The following is a 19,263-nucleotide window of genomic DNA, read 5'->3' as shown; positions in this document are numbered from 1 at the left end:
CCCATACACAACTCTGGGGTCCCCAGCTCAAGAAAGACACAAACATGTTAAGAGTTCCAGAGGAGGGACACAAAAATGATCACAGGGCTGGAACACCTGTCCCATGAGGAAAGGCTGGGAGAGTTGGGTCTGTTCAGCCTGGAGAGGAGAAGGCTCTGCACAGACCTTATGGCAGCATTTCAGTAGATAAAGGGAGCTTATAATAAAGACGGAGATGCTTTTTACCAGGGCATGGAGTGACAAGGGGCAAGAGTTTTAAACTGAAAGAGGGCAGGTTTAGATTAGACATAAGGAAGGAATTGGTTACAGTGAGACTGGTGAGGCCCTGGCACAGGTTGCCCAGAGAAGCTGTGGCTGCCCCATCCCTGGAAGCGTTCAAGGCCAGGCTGGAACAGGGCTTAGAGCAACCTGGTCTTGTGGAAGGTGTCCCTGCCCATGGCAGGGGTTTGGACTAGAAATTCCTTGAAGGTCCCATCTAACTCAAACCATTTTCTGATTCTATGATTCACCCTGAATATATTATTTTATAGTAACCTCATGTTTTGTTTTGTTTTTTAATAGCATTTGCCATTATAACCAAGTAACTCACAACATTATGTTTGTTGCCACATGATTTCACACTTGCTCTAGGCCAGACAAGCTCTACAGCTTCAGCAGAGAAATTCTTTACCTGGGTCATCGGTGCCAAATTCACGTGCTGTGTGAGCTGGCTCAGGGAAAGCTCAATCAGTCTATGCCTGCACTGCATCACACTAATGAGGTAATCACTGAGCTGCTAATGAATGGGATTAGTGACTGGGCAAGGAGTGTTTGTTCTGGATCCCTTGTTCAAATGCAACTCGAAGCTCTCAAAATATTTGCTCGCAATCAGCCATGAGCTGGGCTCGGTTCAGCTTCCACTAACGAGATGAAAATGATTTTCATCACTGGAAGGTTTGCCAAATGTGCTGATGGAGAAAGTCTGCACTTTGTGGCGGATAGAGGGAAGGAGTTCTATCTCAGAAGTAAACTCTCTGTAGTAAGGTAAAGCAGTCGGTGTCATAACTCCTAATTTCATGCCAGCACTAAGATTGGCTGGAAAAAAAATAATATCACTCTATTAATTAGCTTTTCTTAATAGCAATTAATGAATATTTAATATTACATGTAACATTTCAATTATGTGGATTTTGTAGGATAAATCTAAAGAAAAACCACCAGAACCTGTGCCTTCTGTTTCTTCACCAAACCAAACTACACCGATTTAAGAAGTTTCACAGCTTTGACCCTGAATGAGCTTAAGCACCTGCAAGATTTCTCTGAGCATTTTCTCTGCTCAATCTTTATTGAAGAAGGACTGTGTCAGCTTTTTGGAAAGGAAGAATGCAACTGAAATCAGTGCAGGCAGGAATCTAGTATAATATTTGTTATTCTTTTCTAAAGCTTCCCAGTAACCAAAAATCCATATAGAGGTAACTGATGTTTTCATTTTTTTTTTTTTTTTGGTGAGAAACATTTTTGTCAAAAGAATAAAAAATATATTGCTTTGTTAAATTCCCTTCAATAATTCCTATGACATTTTAATTAAAACTGTTTTTGAAATGCTTTATTTACTGGAGGAAAACTGCATTTATAACACACGACACATTTAAACGAGAATTTAAATGGCAGTTTCAATCATGTTGTCAGCAGAAAATATTGTGGGTGAGGATGGAACAAAATCCCAAATGCTGGTTGCATTAAAACCTATGAAATGGAATCTAATGCAAACTTTGGCGCTTTTTTTATGAGATACATTGCTTGATTTTTTTAATAGATTAAAGGTCTTTAAAAAATTGTAACAGAGTGCCTTGTTTATTTGTCCTGCTCTTTCACTAGTGTTTCTCATAAATAAATGTGGTGTTCTGTGTATACAGTGGGATGAAATAAGCATCCAATTTAAGTGTTGTAAATGGCACATATAATTGTGGTCGTGCTTAGCTCAGATCCAGCAGAGCAGAGTCTAAAGCAGCAGTGCACAGCAGGGGGGGGAATCTGAGCCAAATTAATCTTTAAATGTATAAAAACAGTAACAAACAAACAAAAAAAAGAATCAGACAAAACACCTTAACTTTCATGGTTTTAAATGAGCTGAACTGGAGATCAGGAGCAGGTTAAAAACACAAACAATGGAGATGAATTAAAAGCTACTTATCTTACAGCACATTGTATAGCAAATCTGAAGGCAAAGGAACAGCATTCCCCAGACACAGGGGACAAAATTAAAATCTGAGGTAAAACATGTCTACAATGAAGGGGAAAAAAATAGGCAAAATTATTCACAATAGTACCAACACACAGTATGAAATTTAGCTCTTTTTTCATACAATTTGTGTTTGTTGGTGTAGCAGGTTCGATGGGATGTGTCAGTAACGCAGACATGGATGCAGGGCCTGAATGTGCAATGCCTTGAGAATCCATTCCAGCTTCCCAGGGGGATCACAGGCTCTGCAAAACCAAGAAGAACTGATGAGTATTTACAGGATTCCCAGAGAAATTCTGCTGTAAAGCTGTTACTGACGGAAGGTGGTTACTCGAGGGGGTCCCAGAGTGCAGAGTCAGCAACAAAGTAGATGGAAAATCAGAAAAGTGTATTTTCAGTGATTCCAGCCCAAGGTAATTGTGGGAGTAGAAGGGGTGAGGAGACTAGCACAGGTTGCCCAGAGAAGCTGTGGATGTCCTATCCCTGGAAGTGTTCAAGGCCAGGTTGGATGGGGCTCTGAGCAACCTGGTCTAGTGGAAGGTGCCCCTGCTCATGACAGGGGGTTGGAACAAGATGATCTTTAAAGTCCCTTCCAACCCAAACCATGTTATGATTCTATGACTGAGAATATAGACAAAACAAATTAATAAAGAAAATACACCATAGAGAAAATACAGCACAGAGCTGCTGTAGCAAGGAAAAGAGTAGATTTTGTGCTGCTCTTCAATGCCAGCAGTTCCCATACCTGGAGGATATTGCATTTAGTTTTAAAAATACATTTTCCTGCGAAGTGGACAAAGTACAGAAGGCAGAGTGTGACACTGATGCACTTTGCAGGAGAGAATATATCTAAGAAATCTCAGTCTGCTTCCATTTTTCCATGCAATGAAAACCTTGGACACTTCCCCTGGCTAGGAAGACTCACTATGCCATGTGTAGATCTCCAATTAGAGACCAAAACCATGTAAATCTAAACTGTAAAATGTTTACACTATTCAGTCAATAGGATAAAAAAAGGTAATTTTTGATGAAAGAGCATGTTGCTCTCCAATTACCATAAAAGAAGCCTCTTAGGACAGACATCAGCAGCAGAATAGCATCTCCAAGATCAGCACTATGGACTTCTGAGGTCAGATAAATTGTACTTTTGCATGCACCACCCCATGAAGAGGCCTGGGTGTTTGTGGTAACATCACCAGGAAATACATCTGCAGCCTTTTGAAGAGTTTGTGTTTATTCTACCTCTACTTCCTTAGTGAACATTGTTTGTGTACCTCTGCAATGCAAGAAAATCTAGTTAAACTTGTTAACAAGGGTGAGGAAAGGAATGAAAAAATAGTCTGTTATTATTATGGAAGACATAACTGGTAACAAGGTTTTTTTCGTTGTTTGTTTTTGGGTTTTTTTGTTTGTTTTTGTTTTGTTTTGTTTTCTTTTTTTCTTTCTTTTTTTTTTAATACAGGTGCAAGCCTTGGAAACACTCTTAGTTTTAATTATGCTTCACTGTAAACCAAGGAGGTGTCAAAACAGACCAGTGATCAGACACCCCCTCCCACAAAACAGCCAAACACAGACACACACATAGTTTTATTTATGCTAATGTTCAAAATTGCTCATAATAAGATCATTTAGACAATATTTTGAAATCAGATGTCCATTGTGTGCTGTGCTTCATATACAAAGCATAGATGACAGTTCCTGCCTTGTATTCACATAAACACCCCAAAGAGGCAATAAAACCACTCTACTTTAATAAGCAAGGCTATCCTTCTGCAGATGACATTCATCTCAGCTAATTTAAGGTGCAAGTACCTCCATCTGAGTATAATAACTCCCAGGCTCCAGGCTCCTATTACAGTAATTACAGATCTAATCAATACAGCCAAGGATTTTTAGGGTGGGGATCATTTAAATGAAGTCATCAACTTCATATTGACCTAAATTTCATTGCCTGGTATTAGTTACAAAAGGGTCTTCAGCATGACTTTCTCAGGTGCAGAAAGGTACACTTTGGACACCTACATTTAGCGGCACAATTTCAGTTGCCAAAGTCCTTTTGATGTCGCAAAAAGATGTGCTCAAGTTACTCAGATAAGTGGAGACACTCTGGAAAGTGAATGGACACCACTAATCATGTAACCTTTCCATTTGCATGGGAACCATTCTCACTTTCCTGTTCACTCAATGTTTCATGGTACTTTTTAAAGAGGAAAAGCTATAAGATGAGCCCTGAAGGTCCCCTCCAGCTCAAACCAATTTATGGCATTATGTAATCCTGTGATTCTTCTATGGGTGCCAATCACCAATATATTCACTGCATGTGCACATCACAGAATCACAGAATGGATGGAGGGAGAAGAGACCTCTGGAGACAGAGAAGGGTGATCAGGGCTCTGTCCAGCTGGGTTTTGAATGGCTCCAAGGCTGGAGACTCCACAACTCTCAGCAACCTGTTTCCCTGTTTGACCACTTTTTTTTTTTTTTAAATATAAAAGTGTTTTGTTTTGTTCAAACATTTTTTCATCCGTTTCAGGTTGTGCCCATTGCCTTTTGTCCTGCCAGTGGAAACCACTGAGAAGAACCTGATTCCATCTTTTATATCTCCCTCAATCAGGTTTATATAGATGGATAAGATCCTTCTGAGCCTTCCCTTCCCCAGGCTGCAATCCCAGCTCTCTGAGCAGGCGAGAAAGGACCAAGTCAGATCCTGTGGACCTTGGATAAGATCTTATCTCCAAGGACTAGGTTGAAGGGACCATATGCTGGACATGAAAGCAAACCCTACTACCAGCATTGCTTTCAGCAGGCTCTGCAGTACTGGGAATAGTGAATCTTGATTTGCAGGCAAGGAAAATATTGCAAAAGCCATTTAAATTAAAAATAGATAATCTACAGACTTGAAGTGGAACAAGAGAGATTCACATTTAACATTGCAAAAGCCATTTGAATTAGAAATAGATAATCTACAGACTTGGAGTGGAATAAGAGAGATTCTCCAGACACAATCTAATTAAAGATATTCTGGGCCAACAAGCCAACAGACTTAAAACATGTTTCTGGTTTATCTGAGGATAAAAATGAGTTATTATGAGTTACTGAGGAAGAGTTTGAGTTCTGTCATACTTTTAGGTTTTGATTAAAGATGTTTTTTTGCTATTTGCTGTAGTAATAGTTATGTTGAGTTTAACAGTTCTAGTCCTGGACTATACAGAGTCGTGTTAGCTGCTGTACAAATAAAGAATTAGAAGGAAATCTCTAGGAAAAAAAATTAAATTGCGTTGGAGTAGATTTGGATTTATTTTTTATATTTGGGGGACTTTACTAGTAGAAACTTGGCTGACTTAAGGCTTTGTCTGTCTGTATTTCAGTGAATCATTCCTATTACCTTCACAGTCAGTAAAAGGAAACAGGCATATTTATCTTGATTTTTGTTTTTCGTGCAGAGAGGGCAAGAAAGGAAAGGGCAAATAAAAAAAACCTAAACTCTGCTGCTATCAGGGTGCTAAAATTACTCTTCTGTGCAGGCTGACAGGTCTCTTTACTGAGAACTGCAAAAACAGACTGTAAAAAGCTGCTCCAGCCCTGTGGTAGCTCTAAGTTGCAATGGGAACGTGAGCTATGGATCCTCCCTTGGCTTCAGAGAAGTCTTTCACCTCTTTGTGGTTCACAGGGTAGATTCTGCTCATCTATTTAGTCCAGGCTGTTCTGCCTAAATTAAAGAGGTAGTCTCAAGGGAAGATAAGTTATCCAGAGTAATAAACCAATTAGTTCCTACCTGCTGTTGTTTCAAATCAAGGGAGATCTCTAAGTAAACATGAGGACAAGTATCATACTGTGTAGGGAAGCTGTGATGATACAACTTCGGAATTTTGTAAATTTATAAAGATTTAAGGCTTTCCCGTAGATATGAATCTCAATGAACTTCTCTGTTGGAGAGGTTCATCCAGATAAAATGTAGCTCATTGTTAATAGTAGATGACCATTATTTGTACAGAGCTTTTGGGCCATTTGGATGGCCCAAAGAATCATTTTGGATGATTCTTTGAAAGTGATGACATTCATTACAAGCTGACTGAGATGATCAAAGGTGGCCTATGAAATTACCAAGTCAATGAAAGAGGGGAGATGTTCCAAAGCTCATTTCAGTCCATGCAAACGCCCTCACTGACTTTATCCAGCTTTGCAGCAGGCACACAGGAAAGTTCTTACAGTTGCTCTGCAAACTTATGGGCTGTAAACCCACACTGTTGAAGGAATTCTGATGGATTGTCCAAAGGATGGACTATTTAGGACAGAATGAATAGATGGATTTTGGTGGTGAGCACTGAAAACATGGGTGTGGAAACAGCTCTTCAGAGTTATTTATGGCCTCCTTCTCAACAAGTCAAACTCACACAGGGAGTGAGCACATGCCAGAACTGGACCCTCAGCACAGGTATCCTGAGCTGCAGCCCACAGTTTTGTTTTCATTTATTTTGATTTTTTTCAATGTCCTAAAGAACCTATTTCCAAAGCACTAATGTCCTTTGCTGCTTTTGAACCGAAACCTTCACATACACAAGTTTACACTAATTAAACCCATATCACAATATACTTTATTTGTCTACTTTCCTCTGAAAGTGTTTTATACTCCATACCAGTTTCAGATGTAAATTGCAAAGTAGCTTCCAAATATGACAGAGCTGAAATCCTTCAGCATCATCTCATTCATGATAGAGAACCTAAATTCATCTATGAGGCTGAGGGTGGAGAGAGCACCTTGTGACATGAGGACTTAAATTTTCTATTTCTGAAACCCCCCCAAGAGAATATTGAAGGGAAAGTAGGAAACCTCTGGTTGTTTATGTTTTTCTGGTTCTAGTCACTTGTAGTTGCTAATATTCTTATTTTCTTTTCCAGACAATATGGAAAATATACTTAGCATATGTTTTCAGGATTCCAAAGATCAAATTTACCCCCACGTCAGAAATTCTGCAGAATTTCCTCTGCATTTGGGGTGCGATTCGTGCCTTAACTAATTTGAACTGAATCTCTTCCATCCGTGATAGTGGGAATGGACTTTGAGGGGCCAAGTCCTCCCTTTCTGATCAGTGTGATGATGGTTTCAACCTGGGCCTGATATGACTGCTTTATTATATACATAAAATTTTAATGATGCATTTTGAGGATAGAGAAAAAAAAAAAAAGATAAGGAAAAGAAGACAAAAGTCACAATACCAGGAAAATCTGTGGTGTTTTCTGCCTCTTTGAAGCTGGAGCTCATTAGATACCAGATTAGTCTGAGAATTATATTACTGACATCGTGAACCTTCCAGACCTAAGTCTTTAGCTGAGCCTTTGTTCAAATATACTACATCATCATGAGATTTTTACCTTCAGTAAAGCATGTTGTTTCATCGGCTAAAGTTCACCTTTTTAAATAATCCTTCCCACTAATTTTCTAGGGAAGTAAATGATATTCGCTTTTCATTACAGAATTTCTTCAATGCACAACTGCCCACAGCAGAAAAGCTACTATTTTTATTCAGCCACACTGGTCATTTCTGCTTTTACTGGAATTTTAACATCAGCTTCTTAAAATAGGACAGACCTAATAATCCAGGAGTCTTCTGTCAGAAAGAAATGAGATAGCAGGGTGATGATATACCCCATGCAATATTGCTTTATATTCTCTTCCACATTTATTTCCCCTGTGCATTCTCCTAACGGCATCAATGGTTCCCAGCAGCCACCTTTGATTCAACTTCACTGAAATAATTTCTTTTTCTGCTTAGAAATACGCCCCAGTAGAAATCCAGTGCCTTTGGAATTATAGAGGAATTTTGGCCCTGATATCAAGGTCTCCTAATTTGGGAACTGCAGATCATTGTTAATACAGGACTCTCAGGTAAAGACATTGATGCAAGTACCTGGGCATCTTTCAGGGACCACCACATAGGCATCTTATGGATAGTAAAGGATGATCTTATAGCAAAAGTAAATCAAAAAACAAGATGATACTGGGAACAAAACAAAACAGAAAAACCCCAGGAACAAAAAAATCCCAAGCCCAAACTAAAAGCACTGTTTGGCGGTCCGAGAAAGATGCTGTTTATCAAAGCCAGCTCCTTGGGATTCACTACACTAAAAGTCATTCCAACCATTTTTCATCTTCATGCTTGAAGTTAGTCATTCCTTCCTAGAAGGAATTTAGTCCTGGGCATTTCCCTCTGAGCTCTAAAGGTTTGTCTTAGCAGTGCACAGTACATGGCAGTTTTTAAAAATCATGCAACTGATGGTCATGTAGGCCTATGAAAAAGGTCTCTAGCAGTTCAGAATTTGCACCTGGGAGCCAAAACTGCAGAGTATGACATAATAATGGCAAGAAATATAAGAGGCTATATCACATTTCACAACTTAATATTGCCAGCTGAACTTTGGGGATGAGGAGAAAATTCATTTCACAGAGGTGGAAATGCCCAGAGCCTGGAAGGTGACACAAAATGAATGAGAATAATTTTGCCCAACCTCTTAAAAACAAATGCTGTTACAGAAGCAGCAAGACTATCTGCATAAGGATTTTTAAATTATCTGATGCTGAATATGTGAAACATCAGGTAATGACATTGCAAACTCAGCTCTGATTAAATGGCAAGTGAAGAGCAAATCTCAGCAGCATTGTCTTATCACATTAGAACAAGGGGAAAATCTATTTATGAGTGAACTGACCTCATTTTTTCTCTCATGGCACACTGTGCGTGGCAGAGTTGTGTATGATTGAAAAGTCATTACACAGTTCTTTAACATGACAATGTTTAATCCAAGGCAAAGTTCCTTTTCAACCTCCAGCAACTTCTATTATTTGAGTGATGCAGTTGATATAAGCCTTGAATGCATTTTTAGAGGTTGTGTGAGGTGTGAAAATTGGGTTCTGACAAGTTCTTCCAGTAAGTTCTGACAGGAGTCCCCAGGAGGTACCTGAAGCACAAACTTACCAGCCAATGTAATTCCCCAAAGACTCAGTCATGTTTCTCCCTGACCAGTTGGTTTTGGTCCATAGAGCTTCAACCCCTCCAACCATTGTTCTCCGCCTCCAGCTTTTGAGCATTAACACTGAACTCGCTGCAGAGGCTTCACCTTCTATCTGGGTTGTCCCCATGTGTGTCACTCCAGCCCTGGCTCCACCAAGACACCCCCACAGTGCTGTGGCAATGATGAAAAGGTAGGGAAAATGAAGATATGGCCAAAGCCGAGCTATGGAAATAAGTAAATTATCAATTCCATTCTCTGAACAAGGTAAACTTAAGGGAAGAACTCCTTCATGCCTCTACTAAAGCAAGTCAGGAGAGAGAAGGAACAAAACCCACTTAAAACTAAGGCTTTGCTTCTTCTCAAGGGCACAAGTCACAGAAGATGCTTCCTCCAAAAAAATGTGTACTGGTTTTCTCTTAATATAATATTTCTTGTAAGATCATTGTCATCCTGTTCAGCCTGGAGAAAAGGAGGCGGAGGAGTGACTTTATTGCTTTCTACAACTACCTGAAAGGAGGTTGTGGTGAGGGGGGTGTCAGTCTCTTCTCCCAGGTAAGAAGTGACAGGACAAGAGGAAATGGTCTCAAGTTGTGTCAGGGGAGACTCAGATGAGATATTAAGAAATTTCTTTCGTGGAAAGGGTTTTCAAGCACTGGAACAGGCTGCCCATGGAAGCGCTGGAGTCACCATCCCTGGAAGAGTTCGAAAAGTACGTGGAATGTGGCACTTGAGGACATGATTTAATGGTAAACATAGTGGTGGTGGTAGGTTGATGATTGAACTTGATGATTTGAGAGGTCTTTTCAAACCTTAATAGTTCTATAATCCTATGATTCTACTTCTCAAAAACACACCCTTATCATTTGGGTTTTCCTTCACAAATTTCCAAAAACAAACCAAAGAAACTTCTCTGGAATCTTCTTCAAAAGGACGAATTGCAGAAGAGTGAGGCTCTGTGTGCAGAGAAAGGCTATGAATTTATTTTGTTGCTTTGAAAAAAAAAAGGTTAAAACTTCCAGCAATGTGTGATGTAAATCTAAGTGACACTAAACAGATGGCACTGAATGACCAAGAAAATACCACTGGTCACTCTCCATCCATGTGTTCACTTTGCACTTTAAGCTGCATTAGTTTTGCTGAGCTACAAGGTGCAGCCCTTTTTCTCACATCCATCTCTTCATTTTTAGATAGCAATTAGGAGAGCTTTTGGAGTGGAGTCATTAAACTGTTAGTTTAATAGCGAGAAACCCTGTTTATCATAAGGAGGATCAAAAGGAGAACACAGCACAGAGCTGCTGGATTTGCCAGTGTTCCAGCACAGGATGTTTCTTCCAGTTGGCACTTGGAACAAAGAGGTCAAGGATTTTGTTCATCCTTTTGCAAGTGGTGTGGTTGTCAGGTAAAAGCTGCTGGCAGGGAACAGCAGGGACAGTGGTCCCACTGCACCTCTTTAATCAGACCTCTCCAGTAATGGAGGCAATCTGAAGATGTTATCTTTAAAGATAAAGGCACCATTACTTACACAGCCTATTTCCCTCCCTCTTGACTCAACTTCAAAGTGCTCCAAGACAATCTGAACATTCATCTCCTTTTTTTAATTTTTTTTTCTTTAACAGTCTTTAACCTCTGTGTCCTCAGGTGAAAGTTAACTTTTGAGCCAGACAGCAAACATCTCCATTCCCCAAACTTCATGCAGAAGTAATTAAAACCTCACTTGCCTGGGATTGTTCTAGGTCAGGTGGGATGGGGCTCTGAGCTAGTGGAATTTGTCCCTGCCCAGGGAGGAGGATCTTTAAGATATCCCTTCCAACCCAAGCCATTCTGAGATTTTATAATTCTATGAAAGAAGCCACAACTCTTCTGGTCCGAGAAGTCACCACCTGTCTCTCTCTAGCAAGACAGGGCTCCCAGACTCACATTTGGCAACTCCTGTTGTGTAGAGGGAGGAAGGAGAGAAAAAAAATCAGCTTTATGAATATGCTGAATTATTCTGGGAAGCACTCAGGATAACATCAAAATGAGAGACATAAAACACTGCCGGCTGAGACATCACGTGCTGGGGACTGACAGAGATTAGATAGACCTGAGGAGTCATCAGTTTGCACCAATGAGGCAAATCTGATGTCCCTCTGGGAACATGCAGAATTACAGGCATTTGACTTTCATCTTGGATTAACTATCAGGAAGAAAAATGCTGACTTGGGTTAAAATATGTCTGGTTGCAGGAAAAGACAAATTCAAGGAGATGGATGTTTAAGTACCAGAGTACAGAGCCAAGGCTGCCAAGGATGCAAATCACTCAGTACCCATCCAGAGTCTCCCTACTATTTCACCATCCCTGAGAAGCTGCCATGGGGAAATACCAGGCTTTCACCTTGCATTTAACTACAGAGCAAACAAATCAGAGCTGTAAAAGGTGACAGAGACCTTTAAATTCTCATTCATGTGTTAGTGGAAATAAACATTTAAAAAGCCCACAGAAGACACACAACATGGTCAGCATTAAAGTGTTTCAGCTAAGGGAGCAGCAGCTGTGTGCTCCAGTTTTGTGAAAGGTAAGTAGTGGAAGAATAATGTGGTTTGTGCAGAACTGGAGAAAATGAGAGTTGAAAAGCTTCCCTGTCAGGAAGGAAAAACACACTTGCACAGCAAGTGTTGCTGGCTTATCCACTGAGGGGTGTTTTCAGTGCAGCAGCCATGCATATTTAAATACAAGAAGTACCTACCTCAGATAATTTTTTTTTAAAGACTACTTAACTATGAAGAAAACAAAACTGATTTTAGTCAATGAGGACAGAGATGGAACGGATAAAACTGCCAGCACTACAAATAGAACTGCAACTTAGAACATTTTCATTAAGAACAGCACTAGAAATAAATTGCTGCATGGAGAACTAATTAAAAAAGAACTAATAAATCTCATAGATGTAAATATAATGCACTTTTTTCATCCATCTGAACAGTGGCTTTATTAACTCCGGGTGATGCTGGTTTTCCATACATATGTTGGTGTTATTCATACAGATGGTGCCAGGGCTGAAGCACTGAATGGAAGGATGATGCTTCACATGGTTGCTTCACTTGCTCTCTGGCAATAAATACTAGATTAATGCAAAAACTAATCCCATCAGAAAGGAGATATTTTAGTAGACACCAGGGAGGCTAAAGCAGTTGATCCCTGCTTACAGCAGGAAAATGCACATATGCCAGGGATTTCACCCTGATATTTGTAGATAACCTTGATAAGACTTTTGGATACTGCCTCAGTTGGACCTTGGTTGGCTGTTCATAGACAAGGGTAAGAAGAACTGAGTTGACTTTCCTTTTGATCTCTCCAACCATCCTTCTCGTGTAGGTGGGTGAAGTTTATTCCCTTTTCTACTGCCCCAGATTAGTATTGACCAATGGAGCTCTGTGGATGAGATTCTTTTCATCCAAATTCAAATGCTCCAGATCAATACAAATCACCCTCATTTCCCTTCAGAGAGTAGAGAGGACAGTCTGGCTCATCTTTAACTTGAAAACATGCCATTTAACTTCTCTGTATCTATCCATTGACCTGAAAGGGGGCATTAAGTGACCAGTTCAGGTTTAGCTGTCTAAACTTTAGTGACATTAATCCCATCCTGCTTGTTTTATATTTTACTTCTGAAAAAAATATTTCTGTATTACCTTATTCTGTTCACTGCTTTTAATGGTTTATCTTGTATATTTTTTTCCTACAAATAAATCTTCAATGACGAGACCACTGGTATCAGGAAAGAGCCAATCTTCATAAAAATGTGCCCTGCCTAATAACATCTGCCCTCCCTCACCTCCTCCCCTCCTCCCTCCCTTCCTTCCTCCTTCCCTCCTTTCCTTCCTTCTTTCTTTCCTTCCTTCCTTCCTTCCATCCTTCCTTCCTTCTTTTTTTAATACACACACAAAATGTTCCGATTTTCATATAGAGACCAGATTATCTTACTTTTCTTGGGAAATAAGCATAACTATTACCTCTCATGCCAGATCCTACTGAGACCCACCTAATGAAAGCCTCATAAATTCTTTAGTTACTCCATGGATACAACTTCCATCTTGTTTTCCCCACAATGTTCTTCATACACAGAAAAGCAATCCCCTCCTCTAATATGCATGTTCTCCTGCAAGCCCCACCAAAAATGAATAAAATAAAATCCACAGATTGAAGGGAAGAACAGAAAAATGTTTCAAAGAAAGATCTCTCTGAGTTACTAAGGAAGCAACAACATGAGAATTCCCTGAGCAGGAAACAATCAGAAGCTTGGAGGGAATATCCTGAGTACAATCTCTTATTACTCTTCCCTGGTTGCCTGTTTTTGGGTGCTGCTGGAGACAGTGAAAGGGTGAAACATTCCTTTTGTACTGGGAAGAGTGGGTGTCCTTACACCCTCAAAATCAGCTGTGTCAGAGTTATCAGAGTGCTGCATCTGTTTAACTCCTCTCTGTTTATTATCACTGCTGGGCAGAGCATCACTAAAGGGATTACGGAGAGTTCCAGAAGTGTCTCCATTTTCTTTTGAAAAGAAGCAGGGGTTTGTTGGGGAGGGAAGATAATCAGGAATAGTCACTGAAGAGCCAGTTATACATTCCATATTCTGCATTGTGCCTCTGGTCCCAGTTCTGTGAACAGAAATTATTAAGATTTTACTTACTCTTTAGCAAGTAGTGCTGTAAGGGATTAAGAGACAAAAGAGGGGAGATAAAGTATTTAAGGGCTCCAGGAGACACAGAGGGAACTTTTCGGTATCAAAGATGCCTTTTTACAGCCCAAGTCTGTTAAACAAAAGGCAGAGGAAGAAAAAAGGGATTTCTGTTTAGGTATTTTTAACAGATCTTGAATACCACAGTGACTGAGGTATTTGACAAGCTTAACATAAAAGCGAAAAACTAGTCTAGACAAAAGGCAAGAGAGTAAACTGCAGGGAATTACTAGGAATCCATGGAATAGAAAGAGATTTTTGAGTTATCTTGATGTCTCTATAGTTGTTTGAAAAGCAGAATAATTTTGGTAGTTGATGCACAGTTTTCTCTGTCCAGCACAACCGAGATCTCCAAGACAATGCTAATTAGCAACCAATTTTGGCACTGCCCATTGTCTTCTTCAGAGTCATTTGGCTGGACATCATACTTAGTGTGACTGAAACAGGAGCCTACACACCCTCACCAAGCAAGAGGAGATCCTCTCTCCTCAGATACTGAAATTCCACCTTAAAAAGATCAGCATTGAAAAACCAAGGAAACAAGCAAAGAAAAAACCAAATTTTTAATAGTTATTGTTCTTAACCTGCAGTTGGCATCAGTTGGAAGAATCAGAATAAAGTCAAATTACACCTTGTCTCTCTTTAGATGAGACTGGATTCCTAGTTTGGGATTCCTTGTTTGGAGGTGGTAAATCCCTGCAGCACGACACCCCAGTCCATCATTGTAAATGACACCTAAAAGCACACAATTCCTCTGTCTTCCCCACCCCAATAACACTGAATTGCAGCTGCACCTTAGAATAAACAGCTCCCTCCTCCTCTGTGGCAGGTGGTTCTTGTGTAGCCCAGAGCACACACGTGTCTGGAGCAGCAGTGTTGAAGCTGGAAAGATTCCTCCAGGGTGGGAGGGATCACACACACTCAGGAGACCACTTTGCCTGTAATTCCCAGCACTGAAGATGAAGGAGATGTGAATTGTTATGAGAAGGATGGAAACACATTGATACATGTCAGGCTGTTTTTTAGACGAGCTTCATCTTCTTTTTTTCCTTCAGTGAGGAATAGTAAATATTTTAAGGGGAAACTGTGCTGCTACTTAAAAAGCACTTACCTAATTAAACCTCAAGTGCAGAAATCTTTATTCCCTGTGTGATGCTCAGCACCTCAGGCTGTACCTCAGCCAGATGGCACTTTAATAGACTCTACCAGAGGGAGCCCTTTTTATATTTTAACAGATGGGTGCATGCAAGCTACTGGGGTTGGAGCAGAGGGCAGAATGAAAGGAAATGTAAGGAAAGAGAATCAAGAAAGAAAAACAAAGTTCAAAGGATGAATTCTCATTGAACTCTTCCGTTTCTGCTCAGAACAGCTTGAGGTCTTGTTTCTTTCCTAGAAAGAACCGTTGTTTCCAACCCCTTGGACTCAGACTCAGCGATCCCAAACCATTTCACAGCAGAGTTACTGTGAGAGGTGTTGTGCTGGCTGCAGAACTACCACTGCTGGTTGCAGAGGCTGCTGCCCCAAGGAATGAGTTTAGGAGTAGGATTCAAGCTTTTCTGTTGTTTCTTCTGCTGCCGCTGTCCCCCTGCCATGGTTGTGCTCACAGTGTATATTGTAATCTCAGCAAGTTTGGGCTCTATCAAAAAATGATTCGAAGACCTCAGAAGGGAAAGTCAGTGCAGGAGCACATTGCAGAGGAAACACTCTCAGAATCCTGGGCAACCCCTTCTTATGCCTGAACACCATTTGAGTGAAGAAATTCTTCCTGATGTCCAACCTAAGCCTTCCCTGGCACAGCTTGAGGCCATTTCCTCTTGCTCTGCCACTAGTTTTCTGGGAGAAGAGACCAACTCCCACCTGGCTACACTCTCCTTTCAAGTGGTTGTAGAGCCATAAGGTCTCCCCTGAGCCTCGTTTTCTCCAGGCTGAGCCCTCCCAGCTCCCTCAGCTGCTCTTCACATGACTCTTCTTTCAGCCATTTCCAACGCAGGATTTAGTTTCCATGCCCCCACATGGAATGGAGCAGCAGAGAGTTTTATCCCTGACTGACCTGCTTGGGAAGTCCTGTGTTATGTTTTCCTCAATAATTAAGAAAAAATTGTCCTGGATCAGCTGTACGTGGAGCAGGATATTCTGAGTCCAGCAGTCAATAACAGAGTTTCAGCAATGCATCTACTTTTTTGTGTCTTAGAAATGCATTTCCTTTTTTTTTCCCCAGGATTATTTTCATGGATCTCCCCTAGCTAATGGAACATTATACAAATAGAAAGGAAAGAGCCCTTCCAAACACAGAGAGAGAAAGCAGCTGCGATGAATCCTTGGTTAGAAACAGGAAAGTGGAAAGGATTGTCCCATCTTTGGGAGGCTGATTGTAAAACTGCTGTAAATACACTGGGTCTGGTTCTCACACTAGAAACATTTTATGCTTAATGTAATTCAGTTTATGGCCCCAATGCACTGCCAGAGTGGTGTAAATTGGCATTCAAGTTAATGAGAATCAGGCCAAGGGAGTCCAATATTTGCTTTCTACTCTGCTTGAAATGACTTCTGTTGGTTTATAGCAACATTTAAAAGTCAGCATGGAGACATTATAAATAAAAGAATCCTGGGTCACATCCATCCATCCATCTATCCATCCATCCAAGAGAAATGCCATGCAACATTTGATCCAGAGCCTAAGCCTTGATTTAATTACAAATAAGATTAATTAGGCTTTTAAATGTAGATGTTGATACAAATTTTCCAAATCCATGTCTTTCAATCATTTCAAATCAGCAACATTTTATTCAAAGGGAAAAGTTTTCATGAGCCTCATTTCACATTTCTTCTGTGAGTAAAAAATTATACAAGGATAACAATGATAAACCTAAATGGTGTATCATGAATAAGTTTCAAAATGCTGACAGGAAATATTTGCCCTTGCATGGAAGAAATGCTTGGGGAAAACAGAAATTTCCTTTACCTTCAATTGTAATAACATCTTAATGACTTGTGAGGCATCTGATTGTTTGTTATGAAACTCCCTGTTTCTGCTTATGTAAGGATTTTGTTTATTGTTATGGTAGTATTTGTCTTTATCCAAAATTGGTTGGTGCCCAAAGGAAAGCATTAAAAAAGAATTCAAAGATTTCTGATATTTCATCATTTCAGTTATATTTTAGCAAATATTCAGATCTCTCAGGTACTCTTAGAGCTGTATTTTGCAGAGTTGTTATATTTCTATAAGGCTGGAGAGAAATATCCCAGAAATCCAATAATACAAATGCATTAAGACCATTCTTTTTGGAGGAGGGAAAGTCTGTATGACTACAAAAGAGCAGCTGCAACACATGCAGATATTCTTTGCATATATCATTGCATTTTCTTATTAAAATTGAACAGACCAAAGTAAACAAAACAAAACTCTAAGTTTATTTGTACCAGGGGAGATTCAGGTTGGATCAGGGTTGAATATTAGGAAATCTTATTCACTGGAAGAGTAGTTAAGCACTGGAACAGACCATCCAGGGAAGTGATGGAGTCACCATCCCTGGAAGTGTTTAAAAGACTTCATGCTATTGTTTACTTGGCCTGATGATATTTAGTCAGAGGTTGCACTTGATGACCTTTGAGGTCTTTTCCAAGCTCAGTGATTCTATGATATAATAAAGATATTCAGAATATTTCTTGGAAAAGGTGTTCAAAGTTCAGTGTTACCTGTCCTGAAATCCATCTAAGACAGCAGAGTAATAATGTTCATATGACATGATGAAGGAGATGTCCTGTTCTTCATTTATGCTTAAATATTCTTACTTTCACTTGTTTTCTGGTGCTGCATATTCTGTGCCGTGAAGCCCTGACACCCCCTGCATTTTCTTAACCTATGGACTCTAAATATGTACTATGTTCATGGAATAATAAAAACATAGAGTGGTTTGGGTTGGAAAGGATCTTCAGGATCATCCAGTTTCAACCCCTCTGCCCTGGGCAGGGAGAGCTTCCACTAGACCAGGTTGCTCCAATCCCCATCCAACCTGGCCTTGGACACTTCCAGGGATGGGGCAGCCACAGCTTCTCTGGGCAACCTGTGCCAGGGCCTCACCACCCTCACTGTAAAGAATTTTTTTCTACTATCTAACCTAAATCTACTCTCTCAGTTTGAAGCCAAATGTTCTACCATTTATACAAGCCAAGTGAACATAAATGAAAACTCACTGGGACATCAGGCTTCTGCCTTATCTCTCAGGAATATAACTCCCTATCTACTACTCTTGTTTCAATCCCTGTCTACTACTCATTATTTTTGGGATGAGTCACCAAATGCAGAAGGACCTCATGGAACCTGGAGGGACAAACTGGAAAGTCCAGGTCTCACTTATGTTTTACAATAAGGAACACTTAGAGTGATAGAAAAGCTTTAGTGATGTTCTGCAAAGAGGTACTGACCCCAAAATGATTTAGAATCACAGAATCAAAGATTATTTCAGGTTAGACCCATAAGGATCATCAAGTCCAACCTCCTGTTCCTCACAGGGCTACCTAAAACTAAACCATATGACTAAAAGCATTGTCCACACATGGTGGACAGATTTGGTGCCAGGACCTCTTCCCTGTAGATCCTCTTGCAGTGACTGAGCATCCTCTGTGTGATGAACCTTTTCCCACTGTCCACTATGAACTTTCCCTGATGCAGCTTCATCCCAGTCCCTCGTGTCCTATCACTGGTGACCAAGGAGAGGAGATCAGCATCTCCCCTTCCAATGCCCTCCTTGAGGAAGTTGTGGACTGTGGTCTCCCCTCAGCCTTTCCTTCTCCAAGCTGAACAAATGAAGTGACCTCAGCTGCCTCCCCTGTCCCACCCTTCAGGATTTTCACCATCCTGGTAACTCTCCTCTGGACACATTCCCATCATTTGATGTCTTTCCTATATTGATGCACCCAAAACCGTCCACAGGACTCGTGGTGGGGCCACACTGGTGCAGAGTAGAGTCCTGAGAACAGTAAAGACAAATCCATGGGGTGGTAGAAATATCCAGGTGGAAAATGAGGATGCAGAGCTGGAGTAACTAAACCTTAAATATTTTGAAATGGATCCTCGAGTCCACATTCCCTATTGCCTTATTCCAAGGATTTGAGTGCCTGAAATTGTTACGGGCAACAGTTTTCTGGCTACTAGAGACTTATAGTTATATTGGAAAAGTACAGTGGTGTATTCACTGGAAAGGGAAAAGGAATCAAACTTATTCTACAGGAAATAGAGGAAATCATAATTGGAGGACAGAAACATGTACAAAAGAGAATTGGAATTGTACTCGAATATACACATGTGATACC

General features: G+C 40.3%; 1 protein-coding gene across 4 annotated transcripts in view; it reads right to left on the bottom strand.

Moving 5' to 3' along the window:
• Nucleotides 1–1,817: 1,817 nt before the first annotated feature.
• The window catches only part of TSNARE1 (t-SNARE domain containing 1), a 477,763-nt gene continuing 460,317 nt past the window's right edge, over nt 1,818–19,263 (bottom strand). For all 4 annotated transcript variants that reach the window (XM_027698547.1, XM_027698550.1, XM_027698548.1 and 1 more), the window contains one exon: nt 1,818–2,466. The gene's annotated coding sequence lies outside the window, so the exon portion shown is untranslated. The remainder of the gene's footprint in view (nt 2,467–19,263) is intronic.

The sequence above is a fragment of the Neopelma chrysocephalum genome, unplaced genomic scaffold, assembly GCF_003984885.1.
Source record: "Neopelma chrysocephalum unplaced genomic scaffold, ASM398488v2 Primary Assembly neopelma1_129, whole genome shotgun sequence".
Classification (NCBI taxonomy): Eukaryota; Metazoa; Chordata; class Aves; order Passeriformes; family Pipridae; genus Neopelma; species Neopelma chrysocephalum.
This window is presented reverse-complemented; position numbering and strand designations above follow the sequence as displayed.